Source organism: Macrobrachium nipponense, chromosome 6 (assembly GCF_015104395.2).
Source record: "Macrobrachium nipponense isolate FS-2020 chromosome 6, ASM1510439v2, whole genome shotgun sequence".
Taxonomy (NCBI): Eukaryota; Metazoa; Arthropoda; class Malacostraca; order Decapoda; family Palaemonidae; genus Macrobrachium; species Macrobrachium nipponense.
Genome location: NC_061108.1, coordinates 40,934,312 through 40,957,968, shown reverse-complemented (window position 1 = coordinate 40,957,968; position 23,657 = coordinate 40,934,312). Strand labels below are relative to the sequence as shown.

Genomic DNA, 23,657 nt, shown 5'->3' with positions numbered 1-23,657 from the left:
TATTATACAAATGCAAGTGAGATGTAGGTTATGAGTTTTTTTTTTTTTTTTTTTTTTTTGTTTTTTTTTTTTTTTTTTTTTTTTTTTTCTGGAGGTATGAAAATATGCCCAGAAGATGGATTTCTTTGAAATCAGTACTTACCATGATGCTTGGAGACAAGGATGTTTACATTGCTGTTTTTAAATTTATTTTTGAAGTTGATCTGCAATGATTGTCTCTATTGATTTAATTTTTTTTTTGTGACATTTGATAGCTGCATTTTTTGCAAATTGATAGCAAATGATATGGCATCACTTACCTGTAATATCATGACTTCAGACAACTATAGGTCAGTGAATCAAGAGATTGTCTTTAGGATGGAGATATTAAGATGATGGTAATGTACAGTTACAATATGGCAACAGACTGGGAGTAATGTAGTGCCATTATTAGTTTTATAAGTGATAATGGTAGCATTGGAACCGTAATCGTTTACCTTTGAATGGAGTAATTAGGTCCATAGTGAACTTTTAATTAATATTTTTTTTGTCAGTCTCACTGAAAACTTTGTTGTAGGCAAGTAGTTGGATGTGCCACCCAAACCTGGAGGTGATGGGGGGAGATGTCTTCTATTCCTAGGTAGCCAGTTTGAGCCTTTTGAGTTATACCCAGTCCATGCTGCTGAGTATAACTAGAAAGGGTTTGTCTACACTCAATGGCTGGGTATGGGCTCCTGTATGGTGGAGTTAGGGGAGACTTCCTGGCATTGTTTCTAGTGAAAGCTAAACTGTTTATGCCCAGTTTGTTCAGAATTAATGGTTTTTTAGAATCTGTATGTTTTGATGTAGTCTAAAAATTTTTTTTGTCTTGGAAGCTGTGATCCCTAGCAGAGAAGAGTTCATGTGGTACGTACACATGTGAATTCCCCAAAAACCATTTTGGGGGTGATGCACTTATTTCTTGTTTAGGGGCTGGTCTGTACATAGACTAGAAGTACTGAGGGTAGTTCTTTCCAGTTGATGCCATTGCACTATGAGATAAGCCCCACTTTTAGGGCTCATTGGGTTCAGTCAATCATCTTGTTGGTGGCTGGGTTGTATGCTGTGGTGCAGTATATGTTTGACCCTAATAATTTGGCTAAGATGGTCCATCTTTTGGAAGTAAAAGTTGGAACTCTGTCTGTGATATTGGCTGGGGCTCCCTCTCTCTCCTCCTTAGTACTGCACACAGTATATTGCTTACTTACATCTTTTGGAAGTAAAAGTTGGAACTCAGTCTGTGGTGATGTTGGCTGGTATGCTTAAATAGCTGACCCAGCCATTGTAAAGCACCTCTGCACAGGCTCATTGTCAGTTCCATCTTCGGGATTGCCTTTTGCCATTGTGTTGTTTTTTCTTAATCAGTGATTTTGTACCTAAACCCACTGGAGGAAGATAGGGGTCCCACTATGTCTATGTGGAGATAGCCAAACTGTCATCTGTGGAGATAGCCAAACTGTCATCTGTGGAGAGATAGCCAAACTGTCATCTGTGGGGAGGGAATTTTCCAATGCCTGACTGTGTTACATGTCAGTGGGGGTAAGCAGATGGATGAGTCAGTCTGTCAATGAGTTAGAAGTGACTTTCGTAAAGTGCTCGGCACTTTTAGTCACTGGCAGCCTCTGTTGGTGCCACAGATTATTTTTCTACCTGTTGTACCAAAGTGGATGTCTTTCTATTTCATGTTCATTATGGAGGTGCATGTTGTGGTTTGGGATCTTGTTATTGAGTTTCGGCTATTGCCGAATTCAGGTACACAATAAAATAATTCGTAGTTAGAAAACCCCTTAACAGCAACTCCATCAAGAATAGAATTTGATGGAGTTGGACTGGGAATTCACTTTTTTCACTGTGACATAACTGACACAGGGCTCCCTCTCTCTCCACCTTAGTACTGCACACAGTATATTGCTTACTTACATTTATTTCTCGTTTTAATTCAATAATGATATCTGCAGTCAGCCAAATAGTCTAGTGGAGGAGAGGCATATTTGGTGGTAGGTTATTTTCAGCTGATTTGATTTCTCATGTAAAACTTAACATGATGTCATTAATTTTCATAGAAACCAGGGGCTAGGTGGCACAGTTGATTTTTTGCTCTATGACTGTGGTCATTGTGACATCGCTTGCATTGCAGTCTGGAGGTTAAATGCCAATATCATAGAGTTGCCAAGTTCTTTCCTGGTTGGATTAGAGTATCATTTTGGGTGGGGCCCCACATGAGTGTCTTAATAGTACCACTGAGTCCATTGGTGAGGGAGGCCAAGAATTTTATGATGTTTGGAATGTAGAGTACATACATACATCATTCTTGGAAATGTGATGGCAAATTAAAATTGTGTTCAGAGCACTCCTTTGCCACCTGTAAATTCAAATTTTGTTGAGCATTCTATTCTGTACATGCAGTATTGTATTGATCATATATCATACTGTACTTGAATAGGCATGAAGAGTACAATAACCAACAAACAATTCAACATAGAAACAGCCATCTGGAACATAATTTGTTTGTCAGTAGGGTGGTGTCTGTTTTACCGACTGCTTAAAAATCACTTATAACGCGTCATGAAAAGTGAATAGTAGAAGGATTGTAAAAAAATGAATTAGATGAGGAGTGAGTAGATAATTGAGTTAAGAATAATGGCCACTGGCAGTACTGCAATTTTGGGAATTGCATGGGGGTTTGTGTTCAACTGTTGAAAGTGCTGCAAAGTTGGTAATTTTTGGTGCAGCATTGCTGTATTGCACTTAGATTTTATGTAAGTGACTTACCAAGTAAATACAATACTATTAGTTTCTCTCGTCATCAGCTAAAATTTGGAAATTCGTGGGTTATGCTATTTTGGTTTGGGTGGGTGACAAACCCCACCCACTTTCGGGGAAAGAGAGGAGCAACTAGCATAAGAGCTTCAATTTGTTTCTGCCAGCTGGTGGTTATACACACAGTTATTAGCTGCAGCTTGGTTTAAAATTCATTATTTTTTCAATTTTCTTTTCTTCAATTGGTGATGTATTTTTTACTTTGGTAGTCTATTAGCATACTTAGTTAGCTTTAGGTTTTGTTTTGGAACTTAATATAGTAACAAAAATAAGACTTTTTCCTGATTGTGACTTTTAGTTGCTGTGTTTGTTCTTCAGAATGGCATACTCGAGTTCAACTAGCTTTAGGTATTGCAGCCGTTTTACTAATTGATCTTACGATTCACATACACTGCACATATTGTAGGGGACAGGTATTTTCAGTGGATTTAAGATGTAATGAATATGTTGACTGGGACAGTAAGATGATCTAAAGGTCACCTTTAGATCATCTGGCTAGGGATAAAAAAAGGAAGGTGACTGCTAGACAGATAAGTAAGTCTTTAGCTAGCCAGGAATCTCGTAATTCTAATGCTATCGCTATTGTCGATGTTGTCCCAGGATATCTGTGCATCCCATTCCTATTTCATCTATACAACCCACTCCTTCTCCTGGCTCTTGCCCTGAACCAACCCCATGGTAAGTCTTGAGTTGAAAATTGACAAGCATTTTGAATTAATAGTGTAATCCATTGCCCAGTTAGCATCATATGTGAAGTGACAGTGCAAATGGTTGGAGAGCTTCTATGGAGCAAGGAAGTCTCTGGGACATGGTCCCCAGATCAGAGAAACTGACTTATAAATGTCAGAGAGCTGAAAGCAGTTCATCTAGGACTTCAGTTTTTCAAGTCAGAATTGTGTAGCAAGACAGTGGCAGTCAACTCAGGCAGCCCTGTCTTACATCAAGAATCAAAGGGGAGTGCACTCAATTTCCCTTTACAAGACAGCAAGAGACCTTCTGCTTTGGGTGAACCAAAATCACACCAAGCTCCTGACTCTTCATTCAAGGGAAGCTTAACGTCTAGCAGATGAGTTGAACCACCCCAGAAGCAAGTTTTACCCATGGAGTGGACTCTAGATGCTGGAGTCTGCTCAGATCTATAGAAGTTGTAGGGGACCCCATCCTAGATCTGTACACTACTTCCAGAAGCAATCGCCTCCCATTGTTTTGCTCACCAGCCCTGCATCCGTTAGCATGGGCAACAGATGCAATGTTGCAGGACTGGTTAGATGAGTTCCTCTATGCCTTCCCGCCTCTCGATATGGCGAGGCAAGTAATCAACAAATTTCAATTGCTTCAGAGTGTCGATTTTAATTGCCCCGTTTTGGCCATCAAAGGTATGGTTTCCAGACCTTCTTTCTCAACCTCCTGATGGACTTTCCAAGACCGCTACCTCGATAACATCAGCTACTCAGACAACTCCACTTCAGGCAGTTCCATCAGGGGTTGTCTACTTTGGCCCTAACAGGCTACAAACTGTCAGATAAGTCCTTCGAAAAGTATATCAGGCTAAGTGAGCAATATTTTGAGCCTGGTGCAGAAGGCACAGTATCTCGTCTACAAGGACATACCATATATACTCGCGCATCTTGCAACTTGAAGACCAAATTTTGGAGCTAATTTTAAGGGGGTCGCATCATACATGAAATATAAAGTTCAAGTATGTAATAATCACATATTGGTTTCGTATGATAAAATACAAACATAATGGATATGCATTTTTTCTATGGATCTTTTAAAATGTTATGCTGTACTTCACTGTATCCAATAATATTCTATGTATTTTCATATTAAGTTGTGCTGTACGTCACTGCATCCAATAATATTATATGTATTTTCCCATTACTATTCGTTTGTATTATAAAATACAAACATAGCAATCAATGTTTTGGTTTGGAAATCAGCTGAGGGCAATTGCGAGTAAAGTTTCTTTTGCTGTATTGAAGTCAATTAAGAGTAACTTTCTTGCTTCTAGTTAGTGAAAATGAATCTCAAGATACTCTATTTATATGGGACATGGTTATTTTACGTTATACGAAGTGTTTTCCAAGTCGAAATATCACTTAAAAACGTATCGTTTGTGAGCGAAATTTAGTTATTTTTTTCGTTACTGGATGGTGCAGAGGGCATTTTTATTGCATAAACAAAAATCAACAGATTCTGTTCAATATTTTTACTTGGTCTCATCACTTGTCAGAATACTACGAGCTTTACGTATTTTTCTCTTATTGGAGTGAAAATAGTAAAATGTGTTCTTTCTTGTCCAATAGTTTTGATTAAAAAACATTTATCTCAAATTTTGTTTATGGTCGAGTTTGATGGTACTATACCAAAGTTTGCTAGTTTCATCCATGTTGCCGATGCACGATAATGGTTGTTAGCGGATCAACATTCTTTCCTTAAACTTCAGCTAAAACTTACAGATTAGATTTAGCAGTATATGCCCTTGCCAATCTTTTCCCCATAGTGAGTAAGGATATAGTAATGTAAAAATATATCAGTCATATTCTCTTTAACATCATTTTTAACATAACTACAGTAATTTTTTACTATTGTACGATGGTTGAAATGCAAGCAAAAAGGTTGTTATTATTGGATTCAGTTGTTCATAGCAAATCAGCTGTTTCTGGCTGTATGCATTTTCAAAACAAGTATATCATTACTAACGATACTTTTGGCATTGTCTTTTACTTTTTTAAACTCAACTTGAAGATGGGATAGATAAAGAGATGGAGGGAAAGAGGTTAGCCTATTTAATCAGGAAGCTAGCCTCTAAAATTTTGGAAAATGAGGCCCTGAAAGATAACTTTTTTTCTTATATTTTTGTAATCTACAATATTCTAGGAGCATAGGTATGTAAGATACTATTAAAAATCTCATTGCAAAATCTATGGTATGAAGCAGCGTAAGAAGTAACTCTTCGCGTCAAACGCGTTCAAGAGAGAAATGCCATTTCTGAAAATCAGTAGTGTTATAACCTTTTAGTATTATTATTGTAGCTTGTACAACATACCCTTCTGTTAAGTCAGCTAAATAAGGATAATTCTATAAAACTAACGTACACTCCAGTTTTATTATAAAAATATATACAAAAACCTGAGATTTACTGAAAAAATATGCATGTTTTTGACTAGTATGTCTGAAATAGCCTCCATATACATTGTATTACCTCTTTATCACAAGTTATACAATTGCTGGTGCTCTTTGGAATGATAACTACAGTATTACTTAAGATCTATGGTAATACCTCAAACTCAAAATTTTTCCTTCCATACAAAATAACGTAAAATGGCTTTCCATAGAGGGGGAATTCTGTTGCGATTATTTTAATAAAGACGCATCAACAAAATATGAAATATATAATATTACTCAATTAAAAGGCACTCAATAAATGGAATTTCATATGATGTGACTACTGGCATTGACACAGAACTTAACTTTATCTTCAGTTTCATTGCAAACATACATACTAAAACATAAGGTTTACTGGAAAAAAAAAATATGCCTATTTCTGACTAGTGTGTCTGAAATATCTTCCAGAGACATTGTATCAACTCTTTCATCTCAGGATATATAATACTACTGCTGATCTTTGGAATGATATTTACATTAATAGTTAATATCTATGACAACATAGGCTCTTGGATTAATCATCGCAGTTGAAACTGTATGCTTCACCTTTTCAATCAAATCAACATCTTCCTTGACTTGTTTATTTGAACTTCTATGATGGCCTCCAGATGGTCCCATATGTGGACCATGCTTTTCACTGCTTCCGAAACTTTGGTTAATAGTGCCAAAGCCTTGATGATGTATTTGTCACTCACCCGGTCGGATGGTCTGCTCCGCTCTCCAGTTTGTCTGATCCACTCGGGTTCTCCTGGTTGCGCAGCACGCTCTGCTTTCCCTATCGGATGGAATGCTCCACTCTCCCTGTTGGACAGCCCGCTCCGCTCTCCCGGTTGGACGGCCCGCTCCGTTCCCCCTGTCGGACGGCCCGCTCTGCTCCCCCCGTCGGACGGCCCGCTCCGCTACCCTGTCGCACGGCCTGCTCCACTCTCCCTGTTGCACGGACCGGGGCATGCGTCTCCTGCGATACTTGGACGATTGGCTACCCCTTTCCTCCTTAAAGGATCTCTTGACAGAGAAGAGGGATGAACTCCTGAACCTTTGTGCTCATCTAGGTATTGTCCTGAACTGGGAGAAGTCACACCTGCAGACCACAAACAGGATGGTGTACTTGGGAATGGATCTAGATGCAGTAAGAGCTCGGGCGTTCCCATCGGAGGAATGTATTTCCAACTTCAAGGGCGTAGTGACCCCCTTCCTGACAGACACGCCCCGACCAGCTCGAGAGGGGCAGAGGCTTATAGGCCACCTCGTCACCCTGGAGAAGCTAGTACCCCAGGGAAGGCTGAAGATAGCCTGTCCAGTGGAACCTGAAGGATGGGTGGGCCTTGGACAGGAAGACCCCATGGGAGATGATGGCTCCCTTTCAGCCGATGGCAGAGGCCCTTCGCTGGTGGCTAGATGATGCGAACCTCCAGCAGGGGGTTCCGCTGGCGGACGTCCCTCCAGAGATGCTCTTATTCAGAGACACATCAAGGGAAGGCTGGGGAGCCCACCTACAGACAGAAATGAGGGTAGGGGGGGAGTGGTCGGAAAGGGAGCGTGAACTCCATATAAACAGCCTGGAGCTCCTGGCCGTCCTCAAAGCATTCCGTGTCTTTGAAACCAGCCTGTGGAACAAGCGAGTGGCAGTCATGTGTGACAATGCCACCGTCGTTGCTTATGTCAAAAAGCAGGGGGGACCGAGATCGCGACCCCTGTATGCCCTGGCAGACACCGTTCTAGAGTGGGGGAGAACGCTGGGATCTCCCTGTCAGAGAGGCTCATTCTGGGAAAAAGGAACGTATTTGCAGACGGACTTGGCAGGCAAGGCCAGGTCCTAGGGGAGGAATGGTCCCTACACCCGGCAATAGCGGGTGAGTTGATGGGGGGGTGGGGCACCCCCCTCCACGGATTCGTTCGCAATGCGGCTGAACCGCAAGCTCCCGGTGTTCTGCTCCCCGGTCCCGGACCCGGCAGCGGTGTGGGAATGACGCGTTCCAGCACCCCTGGGACGGGCTAGACCTCTATGCATTTCCCCCTTCGGAGGCCTCAGCCAGGTCCTCAATCAACTCCGGACCTCCAAAGCAGGTTAGCAAGCGAAGTGGAAGCTCTTCTGGGCCTGGTGCAAGGAACAAAACTTGGACCCCTACGAACCAAGAATCCCCACGTCGTAGAATTCCTAGTCCATCGCAGCTATCAAAGGGGTCAGGGCGGCCTTGAGCCAGGTCTTTTATCAAAGAGGGGTAGACCTGGGGAATTCTAAGGACATCTCCCTACTCATTAGAGGATTCGAACAGACCTGCCCCCCCAGGTCCCTGTCAGTACCTCGCTGGGACGTGGCCAGGATCCTGGCTGCTCTGAAAAAGCCCCCTTTCGAACCGCTCAAGGATTTCACAGACTGAGAGCTCACCCTCAAGACGGTCTTCCTCTTGGCTTTAGCATCCTCCAAGAGGGTGGAGGAGCTTCATGGCCTCTCCTTCCAGGTATCCAACTCAAAGGGTTGGAGAGAACTAACCTTCAAATTTGTGCTGTCCTTCGTAGCCAAGAGAACCTGTCGGTGGTAGACGAGCGGTTCTTGGAGTTCTCCATTCTGGCCCTTCCGAAGTCTGAGGATCCCAAGGGCGTGCTCCGTTGCCCAGTCAGGGTGGTGAGGATGTATCTCAGCAGAACAGAAGGACTCTGCCTCAGTGTTCAAAACCTCTGTGTCTCTACCAGGCGAGAGAAGAGGACGGTCATGAAGAACACCATCTCCTGGTTGAGGGAGACCAAAAGGATGGCCTACGAGGGAGCGGGGCTGGTCCACCCGCAAGGCGTGAAGCCCCATGACTCAAGGGGTATAGGCACCTCCTTGTCTTTCTCCAAGAATCTGGCCATCGGTCAGATGCTACGGGCAGGGCTGTGGATGAGACAGTCCACCTTTACGACCCATTACCTCAAGGATGGCACAAGGAGGTCCCTTGCTGCCTTTTAGGTAGGGCCGGTGGTTGGCATGCCAGCAGAGGCGCTAGCTAACCTAGGGGGGGTATGCGTCGTATGAATGAGTGTGTGTGAATGGGGTATGTCCATCCTTCATATCCTACCCTGCTCCTCTCCCCCCTTTCAGGTGAGTCTATGAGAGGAATAGTCTTTTTTAAAAACCATTGCATTACACTCATAGTTTTATTCCCTCCTCTACCCACCAGTCGGGATTGCCTCCATACGGTGTGGGGATCCCCACCTCCACCCTAATCCAGTGGAGCGGGTCTCTCTCCTTTTCCCCCTCCTCCTTCCTTCCTGAAGGAGGCTGACCTCTTCCTTGTAGGGACTCATCCTTCCCTAGTACTCCCACCTCCTAAGGATTAAGTCTCCTAATAAAGTAGTTCAGGGTAAGTATACGGCTATGGAACAAATCACAAATTTTAAGTAATTTGTATTTTTCCTAGCTATACTTACCTCGAACTACAAAATTTTTTCGCCCACCCTTCCATCCCCACATATCTGAGGGCAGGAGCTCTAGGGGCGTGGAAAGGACCGCAGGTCAGAGGTCATGATCTTTGACCCTGGGGCATACCTGGCTGGGGGTCGGAAGGGAATAACCAGTTTTTTCTGGTCGGTACCGGATTGACATCTAGGATTCTCCTAATAAAGTAGTTCGGGGTAAGTATAGCTAGGAAAAATACAAATACTTAACATTTGTGATTTTTATGATAAAATAAAGTTTTATAGTATAGTATACTTACCAAGTAATTACATGATTGGAGCCCTCCCTCCCTCCCATCACATGACCATATGGGCATAAACAAACTGAAATTTTTTTTGCTAGTTCCTCTTTCCCTGAAAGTGGGTGGTGTTAGTCACCTACCGAAAACAAAATAGTGTAACCCGCAAATTTCAAAATGTTAGCTGTCGATGAGTGAAACTTAATAGCAATGTAATTACTTGGTAAGTCTATGTTAAACTATTTTATCATACAAATGTCATTTTTAAAAAGACAGGTGACTGATGGGCACTATGTGCTCCAGGTTATTCGTGTGCCCTACTTTTGATTTTAAGTATGCGAGAAAATGATTCCAGTGTTTATGGACATTCAAAGAGAGGGACGTGGGCATGTCGTCTGATTGGATTGTGATGAAACATAGAAGCAAGAGTTTAGCAATCAAAAATTAGTTATTGTCTGACCTGGGGCAAGGAAGGCAAGGAAGCAGCTGTCTTTCATGCTCTTAGTGGTGAAGTTTTGAGTTGCCTCTTCTATGATCTCATTTGCTTTCAAGCCTCCTTTTAGTTGCTTTTATCAGCTGTTATTGGAAAGGTTTGGAAAGCATTTCCTTTTTTGTAGTAGTAATAGTCCTTCTACAACAGTATCATTTTTGGTTTGAAGTTGTAATTAATTTCAGAATTATGACATTTATACACAAACTCAGAAAATCAACTACTGCTTTTTGTCAGTTGCTAGAAAATATTTTTTAACTCTTGATGCAGATAATTCTTGTTCAAGTGAATTTGTTCAGTTCAGATCATTTTCTGTTTTTCATAATTTATTGTTGCAGTGATGTTGAAAGTTTTGTTGCTCCCATGAGATCGGATAAGTGTATGAGCTATTCATAGTTTCGTCAATTTTAATCAAATGCTAAGTTTTTTACTTTGAGTGAAGTGTCTGTTTTGTTTATCTCTCTGTGTAGCAGTTAATGTTTAGTGTTTGCCTGCCAAGTATTTTTTTACCTTCTTATGTTCCTATAGAACTTTACTGCTTACAGTGCGGTTTTGTGGCAAATGTTTCATTAATTATTATTAATATTGTAACTTAGTGGGCCCTTGGACTATAGTTCTCCTGTCCAAAGTATTTTAGAAGTACAGGCAGTCCCCGGGTTACGATAGGGGTTCCGTTCTTGAGATGCGCGTCGTAAGCTGAAAATCATCATAAGGCGGAACATCGTAAAAAATCGTAAGAAAACCTTACTTTTAATGTTTTGGGTGCATTGAAAACTCTGTAAACTGCATTCTTATTGCATTTTTCATCAAAAAAACCTTCAAATATTGATTATTTTGCATTTCTGGTGTCATATTTCATCTGCCAGATGAGTGTTGTAGGCGTCGTAACCCTGGAAATAATGTCTGATGAATATAATTGAGAAGCACCTTAACCTCGGAACGTCGTAACCCAAACCCATCGTAACCCGGGGACTGCCTGTATATTATTTCATAATTAAGAAATGAAAACTGAGACAAGGTACAGTAAGTTGAAAACTCTGGAGAGCTTGGTAGGAAGAAATTAGAAGGAATGCATGAGTAGTAAAAGACAGAAAACAATTGTAGTTGAGTGCCAAACAAACACAAAAAAATTACTACTACTGTGGTACTATTTACAGTTTGTATTACCTTTGTATTACCTTTGTACAAGCCATGAAAGCAGTACTATCAGTCCAGTAATGTATTTTTTTTTACCAAATTGGTTGTGCTCCAAATTTTACCCATCATCTTAAGGCAATTCCCTCAGGGCACCAATGTGAGAATTAAGTACCTACCCTGTGATCTGTAATCAGATACTCTGCATAGGGTCAGTATTTGTAATCAGATACTCTGCATAGGGTCAGTGTAGACTGTATTCTTCCATCTTTGGGTAAATATTAACCCTCTTACGCCTAAGGGGTATAATAAAAATCGTCTCCCGTATGCCGAGGCAGTCTCGGAGTGAGCGCCGAAGCGGAAAAAATAGTTTTTTCAAAAAATCACAGCGCGTTTAGTTTTCAAGATTAAGAGTTCATTTTTGGCTCCTTTTTTGTCATTGCCTGAAGTTTAGTATGCAACTATCAGAAATGAAAAAAATATCATTATCATATATAAATAATGCGATATATGATAGCGCGAAAACAAAATTTCATATATAATTGTATTCAAATCGCGCTGTGAGCAAAACGGTTAAAGCTAATGAGTTAATTTTTTTTTCGTTGTATTGTACACTAAATTGCGATCATTTTGGTATATAACACATTGTAAAACAATCAAAGCAACACAGACAAAATATTATCACAAAATGATGCATGAATTCGTAACGTGCGGACGTAAAAAAATGTTTTTTTCAAAAATTCACCATAAATCTAAATATTGTTCTAGAGACTTCCAATTTTTTTTCAAAATGAAGATAAATGATTGAATATTACTATACTGTAAGAGTTTTAGCCTACAGTTGCAGTTTTTGACCATTTTGGAAGAGTTAAATTTGACCGAATGTCGAATTTTTTTATATACATTTTTTTTATGCAAATATTTCGAAAATGAGGAAAGCGACAACCTTCAATTATTTTTTGCTGTATTCTATAATATGAAACGGAGCAAATATAACGATAATGCGACATATGCATTTCGGAGATTTGCGGCGGACAATCCGCGTGCGGAGGGAAGGAAAGTTTTTTTTTTTTTAAATTCACCATAAATCTAAATATTGTGCTAGAGACTTCAAATTTGTTTCAAAATGAAGATAAATGACTGAATATTACTAGACTGTAAGAGTTTTAGCTTACAATTACGTTTTTCGACTATTTCGGTAGAGTCAAAGTTGACTGAACGTGGTTTTTTTTCTATTTATTATGATTTGTATGCAAATATTTTGAAAATGAGAAAAGCTACAACCTTCAAGTATTTTTAGTTGTATTCTACATAAAATTGCACACATTTTCATATATAAAACTTTATGTAACGGCTAATTTAAAATGGTGTAAACATTACGACAATCGGACGAAAAAATTTTGATTTTTTTTCGGAAGAGTTACCGCGCGGACGTAAGGAAAATTTTTTTTTTTTTTTTTTTTTTTTTTTCCCCATAAATTCACCATAAATCGAAATATTGTGCTGGAGACTTCCAATTTGTTGCAAAATGAAGGTAAATTATTTAATATTACTAGAATATAAGAGTTTTAGCTTGCAATTGCCTTTTTCGACCATTTCGGTAGAGTCAAAGTTGACCGAAGGTTGAAATTTTGGCACTTATTGTTATTTATGTGAAAATATTTCAAAACTGATAAAAGCTACTACCATGGGTTGTTTTTAGTTATATTGTGCATAAAATTGCTCACATTTCCATAGATAAAACTTATGTAACGGCAAATTTAAAATGGTGCAAACATTACAACAATCGCACGAAAAAATTTATCGGAAGAGTTACCGCGCGGACTTAATGAAGAAGTTTTTTTTCATAAATTCACCATAAATCGAAATATTGTGCTAGAGACGTTCAATTTGTTGCAAAATGAAGGTAAATGATTGAATATTACTAAAATATAAGCGTTTTAGCTCAAAATCACGTTTTTTTACCATTTCGGTAGTCAAAGTTGACCGAAGGTTGAAATTTTGGCTCTTATCATTATTTATATGAAAATATTTCAAAACTGATGAAAGCTACAATCATGAATATTTTATTGTTGTATTCTTCATGAAATTGCACACATTTTGATATACAATACTCCATGTAACGGCTAATTTAAAATGGTGCAAAAATTATGTCAAAGTGACGAAATAATTTCTGAGATGTCACTGATACTTTTTAATGTGATAAGAAAGAAATTTGCGCTTGCGCGCCTGCGTAATGATTACAAACAAAACAACGCCTTGATCCGTGAGCTCCCAGCATCCCCCAAGGCGCGTGATTCAAAAGTTTTTGGCTGGTATGCCTATAAGTATTTTTCCGCGAATTTAAAAAAAAACTTTATGTCGACGTTTAATACGTCCAATCGGCACCCGGGAGACAATTTATGTCAACGTTTAATACGTCCAATCGGCGTAAGAGGGTTAAGTGATTTGTTACTCATACTACATGTGCTGAAATTAATAAAGGTCAGGCATGTAGACATGCTAGAAAAACATTAATAAGAAATTATCATCAGTTTTTGCTAGAAAAAATATTGAAAAATCATTTGAAATATGAAACTTTGTTCCCAAACCTTAAGTTATGTTCAATAAAAAGAAAGGATATGTGGTTTACGTTTTACACACTTTATAAAAAATTAACTGTTCTAAAAAGTTTTAAACTTTTAGATTTATAGTTGACCCCCCTTATTTGCGTTCTCCAGATTTGCGGACTCACGCATTTACAGATTTCTCTCTGGAACGTTTCCCTGCATTATTTGCAGAAAGTTTGCCTTTTCGCTGTATTTTTCTGTGAGAAATATCCACAAATTCCTGTTTTTTTATCAATTTCATCATATCAATTTCATCATAAAATACACTCTTTGAGATAAAACGATTAAAAATACCCAGGTATAAACATTTTTTGTGGGTTTTTCTTGAGTTTTAACCAACAAAATAGAAGGTTTTAAGCGTTTTTATAGGGGTTCCAACTATTCGCAGGTTCTAACTATTCACGGGGGTCTGGTACGCATCCCCTGCAAATACGGGGGGACCACTGTATATCATAAGTGTGAAATTAAATAGAACTTAAATAGTATTGTGTTTAGAATTTAAATTATATTTTATAATACTTTGTAGAAGTTAATATTTTTTGTATGTATTTACTGTAATTCTGGTTTTTGCAATTTAAGCAGTTACGTTTAGGGTACTGTGATTAGTTTCCTAATTTTGGAAGACAAGAAGGTGGAATCCATCCCTGCCTCTATATAACCAAGTTGTTTTATATCTAATTTTTTTTTTTGTAAGCTGTACGTATTGCCAATATCGTAAGAATAGGTTGAAGTTTGAGTTTTATCTGTTTATATTTAAAATAGTGATAGTATTTTATATGGTAGGGTGAGGTGGGCGAATACGGACACTAGAAAAAATTGCATTAAAATTCTATTTTATACCTGAGAGAGTGCACACTGGGCCCAAAACTACACCACATGGCCCACCTATGGTATACTCATGAATCCTCAACTCCGAGAATAAGTGTCATATTTTGCCCTTTAAAAATTTTTTTGACCTCTATCGGTGTTCTCCTAACGTGGAGAAACACCGAGCGGGCAATGGGGGAGAAATCCAAATTTCCTGTTTTTAGCATAATGACACTGATGATCAGGCCCAAGAAGGCAGTAGGCTAGATCAGAAACACTAGATGACATTAGACATATGAACAGGTAAAGTTGAACTCACCCAGTAAAAATATCATGTTTTTAGCATAATGACACTGACATTGCATCATAATTCACTAGATATAACCTTCAACTTTACACAGAAAAACACTGGTCCAAAATTTGGTATTATTTCGAAAATGTTCCAAATTTCAAAATATTCGAAACTTCAAAAATATTTCAAAATATTCATAATTTTACGCATCTGTGTTGGCGGTCAATAGTTCCCTGCATACTTACGGTCAGTAGCCCCCGCACCATGTTTTTTTCTCTCTCTTTTTTTTTTTTTTTTATCTTTTTTTAACAATACCGTGTCAGCCACTTCAAAAGGACACACCTCACTTCACTCGATAATGTGTCAATATGGCCAAATATTGTAATGAAACTTAACTAGAAATAATCACACCATATTCATGGATGTGAGACACTATATGAGAAGTGTGAAAATTACAACAGCACCCAAAAAATAAATTTTCTTACCTGATAAACACAGACATCGTGATGGCGTAAACCTGTTGCTTTTGCGTTGTTCACTGAGATGATTGCTGTGTTGGTGGTGAGTTTCGGTGCCAAATTTGAAATAGTTTTCGTACCAGAGCATTCGCTCAGTGTTCCCCCTCGGTTGGTATTCACCCACCTCACCCCACTATTAGTATCATCCCTTTCTTATTTGACCATTTCAATTTGCCATTTTAGAAATTGTGATTAGTGATACCATGAGTAGGATCTTAGGTGCTATTCTGTGTCTAGTTTTGAGTGTCCATTTGAACAATCAGTTCCTGCATTTTGGCTATTATGTAAAATTGTGTAGGCTATAACAGTTATGTGCTTGTGATACTGACTCAGCCTTGTCAAGTTTATTAACTGCACACCACAGTGTAGACAGAAGTAAGGACTCTTTGGACTGTCCATTAAACCCCACCTTCATTCCTTTTTGTCAATTTTCATCCAATCTCTCTTAGCTTTCCACAAGATGTTAACATCCTATTAATTTTTCTGGTTTTTTAATTTTGACCCAGCTCTATGAGGCTTTACAAGTGTGTGTTCTTTACTTGCGTGGTTAAACTCTTAACGTTATTAACCCTTAAACGCCGAAGCGGTAAAAATCAAAAACTCCCCTGAATGCCGGAGCCGGTTTTGAGTGAGCACTGAAGCGGAAAAAATATTTTTTTCAAAAAATCACAGCGCGCTTAGTTTTGAAGATTAAGAGTTCATTTTTGGCTCATTTTTTTTGCCATTGCCTGAAGTTTAGTATGCAATCATCAGAAATGAAAAATAATATCATTATCATATGTAAATAATGCGATATATGGTAGCGAAAAAAAAAATTCATACATAATTGTATTAAAATCACGCTGTGCAAAAAACGGTAAAAGCTAACGAGTTTCTTTTTTTTTTCGTTGTATTGTATACTAAATTGCAATCATTTTGATATATAATACATTGTAAAACAATAAAAGCAACACCAGAAAAATATTATCACAAAATGATGTACGAATTCGCAACGCGCGGACGTAAAAAAATGTTTTTTTCAAAAATTCACCATAAATCTAAATATTGTTCTAGAGACTTCCAATTTGTTTCAAAATGAATACAAATGATTGAGTATTACGATACTGTAAGATTTTTAGCTTACAATTCCGTTTTTCGACCATTTCGGTAGAGTCAAAGTTGACCGAACGTGGTTTTTTTTCTATTTATCGTGATTTATATGCAAATATTTCGAAAATGAGAAAAGCTACAACCTTCAAATATTTTTCCTTTTATTTTACATGAAATTGCGCACATTTTCATATATAAAACTATGAAATGCCTAATATGAAACGGAGCAAATTTTCCGAGAATTCGATGTACGCAATTCGGAGATTTATGGCGGAGAATCCGCGCGCGGAGGGAAGGAAAGTTTTTTTCATAAATTCACCATAAATCGAAATATTGTGCTAGAGACTTCCAATTTGTTGCAAAATGAAGGTAAATATTTGAATATTACTAAAATATAAGAGTTTTAGCTTACAATTGCGTTTTTCGACCATTTCGGTAGAGTCAAAGTTGACCGAACGTGGTTTTTTTCTATTTATCGTGATTTATATGCAAATATTTCAAAAATGAGAAAAGCTACAACCATCAATTATTTTTCGTTGTATTCTACATAAAATTGCGCACATTTTCATATATAAAACTTTATGTAACGGCTAATTTAAAATGGTGCAAACAGTACCACAATCGCACGTATGATTTTTTTGGAAGAGTTACCGCGCGGACGTAAGGAAAATGTTATTTTTTTCATAAATTCACCATAAATCGAAATATTGTGCTAGAGACTTCCAATTTGTTACAAAATAAAGTTAAATGATTGAATATTACTAAAGTATAAGAGGTTTAGCTTACAATTGCGTTTTTCGACCATTTCGGTAGAGTCAAAATTGACCGAAGGTTGAAAATTTTTCACTTATCATTTTTTACATGAAAATATTTCAAAACTGATAAAAGCTACAACCATGGGTTGTTTTTAGTTGTATTGTGCATGAAATTGCGCACATTTCCATATATAAAACTTTATGTAATGGCTAATTTTAAAATGGTGCAAACATTACCACAATCGCATGTATGATTTTTTTCGGAAGAGTTACCGCGCGGACGTAAGGAAAAAGTTTTTTCATAAATTCACCATAAATCGAAATATTGTGCTAGAGACTTCCAATTTGTTGAAAAATTAAGGTAAATAGTTGAATATTACTACAATATAAGCGTTTTAGCTTACAATTGCGTTTTTCAACCATTTCGGTAGAGTCAAAGTTGACCGAAGGTTGAAATTTTGGCACATCGTTATTTATATGAAAATCTTTCAAAACTGATAAAAGTTACAATCATGAGTATTTTTTTGTTGTATTTTAAATGAAATTGCGCACATTTTCATATATAATACTTCATGTAACGGATAATTTAAAATGGTGCAAAAATTATGTCAAAGTGACGAAATAATTTTTGAGATGTGTCACTGATACTTTTTAGTGCGATAAGAAAGAAATTCGCGCTTGTGCGCCTGCGTAACGATTGTAAAAAAAACAACGCCTTGATCCGTGAACTCCCAGCATCCCCGAAGGCGCGTGATTCAAAAGTTTTCGGTTGGTAGGCCTATAAGTATTTTTCCGCGAATTTTTAAAAAAACTTTTTTGAGCCGACGTATGGTACGTCCATTCGGAAATCGGGGGAGATTTTGACTCGACGTTTAATACGTCCATTCGGCGTTTAAGGGTTAACAAACAATTTTGAGTGTTATTGGTAATCCCCTCTGCTAACCCCCATCCAATTTCTCTTAGAGCATTCTGTTGGATGAAATGTTGATGACACCATTATGTCTCTTGCAAATAACAGATAACTTTTGTTCTCTCCTGACAAGATGAATTTATGAATGGATAACTCTTGTTTTCTCCTGACAAGATGAATTTATGAATGGATAACTCTTTGTTTTCTCCTGACAAGATGAATTTATGAATGGATAACTCTTGTTTTCTCCTGACAAGATGAATCTATGAATGGATATAACTTGTTCTCTCCTGACAAGATAAATTTATGAATGGATAACTCTAGTTCTCCCCTGACAAGATGAATTTATGAAAAACTGGTGACAGCCATATTTGAAGTGGATTGAGAAACTGTCACTAAGTAGGTGTTATATGAAATGACTTAATTAAGGAAGATTTGTATGACCATATACAAAGTTTGACTAATTTCCCTGCAGCCTTGTAGGAAGAGTTCCATTGACAAGGCTAGTATGATACACAGACACAGCCAGATGGGCAAATTAAGGGAAAAATATACTCTTCCAGTTTATTTGATAGAGGACTAACAATAGTACTGACATGGAATTATATTTTGATGTTATTTCATTTGGGGCAGACTAAAAAGATCTTGTTTAGCTACTGGTGAGAGATTTGAGTCAAGTTTGGTAAGATCCCCATGTATCAATCTGCCTTCACTCTACCGTTTTGATCCATTCATTACACTTCATCATTTGTGTTTGCCTTCCTTGTTGGTTCTCTCAGTATCCCTTTGGTATTTTGTCCTTCCTCCTCCTATAATGATTACCTCTTGGGCATTTTACTCGATTTTTGTTATGATAGTATTAAAAATGTATTTGTGTTGCATGTTGGTTGCTTGCTTTAGAATCCCTTTGTAAGTTTACATTTCCTTGTCACCCAGTAATTTTCTGACGTCTAATCCTTGGGATCAAAGAATTGAAGTTGATAGGAAGGGTTTTATTCACTAAAATAAAATATCAACAGTACTGGTATTTTAAATATACAGTGGTACCTCGAGATACGAAATTAATCCGTTCCGAGGCAGCCTTCGTATCATGGGTTTTTCGTATCTTGGACCATATTTTACATGTAAAATGGCTAATCCGTTTCAAGCCCTCCAAAAACACTTCAGTAAATTTCATAATAAAGCTAAATTGACCTATAAACAATGAAATACTACAACAATTCAATACCTAACTTAATAACGTACCGCTAATTACCTGTAAATAAAGTGTATTAGTGTACGTGGGTCACTGTCGTTCTCATCTCGGACAACACCACGGTGGTAGCCTATGTGAACAAACAGGGAGGCCTAGTTTCTTAGCAGCTTCATGCCTTGACTGTCGAGCTTCACCAGTGAGCAATCAGCAATTTGGTAGAGCTTTCAGCCAGGTATATCCCAGGGAAATGGAACATGGTCGCAGACAAACTCAGTCGCTGGGATCAGATCTTAGGCACAGAGTGGTCCCTTCATCAAGTGGTGGTGGACAGGCTTTTCCAGATTTGGGGGAGACCCATGCTGGACCTTTTCGCGACACGTTACAATAGGAAGCTGGAAGTGTTTTGTTCAGTGGTCCCAGATCCCTTGGCATTGGCAGAAGATGCATTCCAACATCCCTGGGACAACCTAGAGGTGTATGCCTTCCCTCCGTTATGTTTGATCCGTCAGGTTCTGAAAAGCCTGTTGGGTTCACAGGGTCTCAGAATGACTCTGGTAGCCCCTCTGCGGCCTCAGTCGGAATGGTTTCCAGATCTGCTATCATTGTTATCGGAGATTCCGCCTTGGCGGCATCTCCTGTGTCAGCCCCATGCAGAAAGGTTCCACCAGCCAGTAGAATCCCTGTCTCTTCACGGTTGGAGGCTATCAACTGTCTCCTCCGAGAGAGAGGCTTTTCTCAAAAGTCAGCTGGGCACATGTCCAGCAGTCTTAGGAAGTCAACCTCCGCAGTTTACCAAGGCAAATGGGTGATCTACTGTGATTGGTGTTGTAAACGGGGTTTTTCTCCACTCGACCTCTATTCAGCGAATAGCAGACTTTTTAACCTTCCTCAGAGATTAGAAATGTTTGTCTGTGTCTGCTATTAGAGGCTACAGGGCGGCTCTGGGTTTGGTGTTGCCTGAAGGGTATCGACGTCTCCTCTTCCTGGGAACTTTCCCTGCTAGTTAAGGGGTTTGAGCAGTCGGCTTCTCCTAGAGAGCTCAAGCCCCCAATGTGGGATGTTCTTTGGTGCTTAAGAGCTTGACTGAGAGCCCATATAAGCCCTTGTGCCACTCATCTAATAGGAACCTGACGCTTAAGACAGTTTTCCTTTTGGCTTTGGCATCTTCCAAAAGGGTAGGAGAGCTCCACGGTCTGAGTTATGAGGTGAAGCACACCAGGGGTTGGAAGTCAGTGTCCTTCAAATTTGTTCCGGAGTTCGTGGCCAAGACCCAAAATCCCTCTGTGTATGATGACAGGTTCGCTTCGTTCTCCATTCCCTCACTGACTGACTTTGTGGGTGGTGATGCTTAAGAGCTTTTGTTGTGCCCTGTCCGGGCCCTGCATTACTATCTTAGAAGGACTCTGCACCTTAGACCAGGCTGCTGCAGGCATTTTGTCAGTACAGGCCGTACGAAGAAAGAGGTGTCTAAGAATACTATCTCTTTTTGGATACGGGAAGCCATCAGACAGGCATACTTGACTCTTGATGATTCCATCACCACATCTGTGCAGGCTAGAGCACATGACGTTAGGGGTTTTGGTCCCTCTCTGGCTTTCAAAAAGAACTTGGCTGTACATGAGTGCTGAGCGCTGGTACTTGGTTACGCCAGTCCACGTTCACCTCTTTCTATCTTAAAGATGTTGCCCACAGATCTATGGACACATTTTCCCTGGGTCTTGTGGTGGCTGCCCAACAGGTTGTGTAACTCATAGTTGCCCTTAACGGGGCACCTTTGTATCTTGCCTAAGATGATTGTGTGGATGAGAGAATGAGTGAGTTGGCTGGCCTCCTCATTTGCTGGACTGGTCTGATACAGGTGAGTGAGGTAGTCATACTGGTAGTGTGGTCGTGCAGTATTTAATATCTTACCCACTATTTAGTAGCATAGGCTCCACTCCTGGGCAAGGAGGAGTCGGAAGTACTACAAACCCTAGTGCCCTGGTTTGTTTTTTGGACAGTCACAGTTTTTCTTTGGTTCCCTATACAATGGTTATCCCATATATCATTGGATGTCACTCAGGTTCTGAGTGGTTAGATTTTAGTGTATCTAGCTTCTCAACGGGCTTCAGTCCCTCTCTAAGAACTATTTCTTTTGAGAGCTGGACTGGCGGGTAGGCCCCCAGCCGGTCTAGGATGTCTTATACCTCCCTCCAAGTATGAGTGTGTCCTATTGTTAAGACCGAGGGTTTGTTCACGTATGAACAAATGACAAATTTTCCAAGACAATTTGTATTTTTCATAGCTACAAACCTGAGGTCTGAACGTTATACTGCCCACCTCTAGCCGCCGCCCCTCTTTTTGTTAAGTCATCCTGAGTTGGGAAAGACTGGCGTAGATGTTCGGCGTTTGACCACTCTTCGCCCGATCTACGCATGTGTTGCCAGATACCACAAGATTCCTTGCTTTCATCTACTTTTTTTAATGGATCCAGCTAGGCGCTAGTAATTATCCTATTGTTAAGACCTTAGGTTTGTAGCTATGAAAAATACAAATTGTCTGAGAAAATTTGTCATTTTAACTAGGTTTTTTTAATAGTTTTATCACAAAAAGTGCATTTTATGGTGAAATTGATAAAAAACCAGGAATTTGTGGATATTTCTCATAGAAAATACTGCAAATATGCAAATTTTCCGCAAATAATGTGGGGAAACGTTCCCGAGGGAAATCCACAAATGTGTGAGTCCGCGAATTGAGAGAGCGCGAATACGGGGGGGTGTAGGGCACTGTGTTTGACAAAACTATTGTAAACAAAGAAGGTTAGAAGCTTTTTTCCCTTTTGTTTATTATAGTTAATAATTATTTGAGATGAGTACATACTGATTATTTATACATTTTATAGTCATATTCTAAGCTTTTAGCATCTTAGATTTGGATATCAGAATCTTAGACTAGGCTACAGTAGTGACTGCTAACATAGCCTAGGCTTATTGCCAGAATCAAAACTCAACATTATAAGGGATACTATATGCTAAAATCCTAATATATTCAGAAAAAATGGTGTTCAACATTACATGCATTTGAATATTACTCAAGTATATAAAGCATTTTGCCTTTTTGGTGTCATATTTCTTCTGTTGGATCGGCATCATAACCCTAGAACATGCCTCATAAACCTGGAAATAATTTCTGATGAATATAATTGAAGTGTCGCAATCTCAAAACGTTGTAGGCCGAAACTGTCGTAAGCCAGGGACTGCCTGTGTTAATCACAAACCACTAACATTTCTTAGTGGTCAGATACTCTTTCAGAGTTTCTATAAAAACACCACTGGATGGCAGCTTGAAACCTCAGGTAACAAATAATATAAGGAGATTAATAAACTTTTACAAGAAATACTAACCAAAAATGTTTACGATAGTAGTACTTCCAAACAGATGAAGTGAAAACTATAACTATCAGCATTGTGAAATGAAGGATAACAGCCAGTAGTTTGTGACAACAGATTGAATAGAAATCAGTCACTCTAGTCCCACAGTGCTTGATTTGTCTTTTCTTGTTGGAACCCTTAACAAATGCATTAGTCTTAGGTATTTGCTTTCCCCTCATTTTGGGTTTTTAGCTATACTATTTCTTTGAAATCCTAAAGACTATAGAGCACTTGAATTTCTTCAGTTTAGTATTATAGTCTTGGCTCTCAAAATGATAAAAGTGTGAGCTTTTCATAATTATTCAGCAGATGTCTTGAGAACTCATATAGCAAAATTAGTAGCCAACCAAGCTCTCTGGAAATTTTGCTTGTCATTTTTTTTTTTTTTACATTTTATTAAAAGTACTTCAACTCTAGTAGTATTAGTTTCATTAACTTTGGAAATGTCAAGCTCATACCTTATTTAGTAAATTTCTCAATTACATATATATAAAACAAAAGGTGTTTTGTGCCACTTAAGTTATTGATTGCCATTTGATAGTTTGAGAAGTCCAGATGTGTAATTATTGCTAACTACTGAAGTGCACAGTTAGGTCATTGATTTTTTTTATAGTTTTAAAATAGCACAGTTGGATCATTGATTTTTGTATAGTTTTAAAATAGCATGAAATCTGGTACAATAGTGTTCAGAACAAAGGCATGCAGTTGTCTTTGAACCTTAATTTGCTTTAAACTATGCATGTGATTTTTTTATCTGATTAT

The 23,657-nt window shown here is 38.7% G+C and overlaps 1 protein-coding gene across 5 annotated transcripts in view; it reads left to right on the top strand.

Annotated features, from left to right (window-relative positions):
- LOC135216371 (sideroflexin-1-like) overlaps positions 1-23,657 on the top strand; it is a 185,789-nt gene that overhangs the window by 113,553 nt on the left and 48,579 nt on the right. The window lies entirely within an intron of this gene.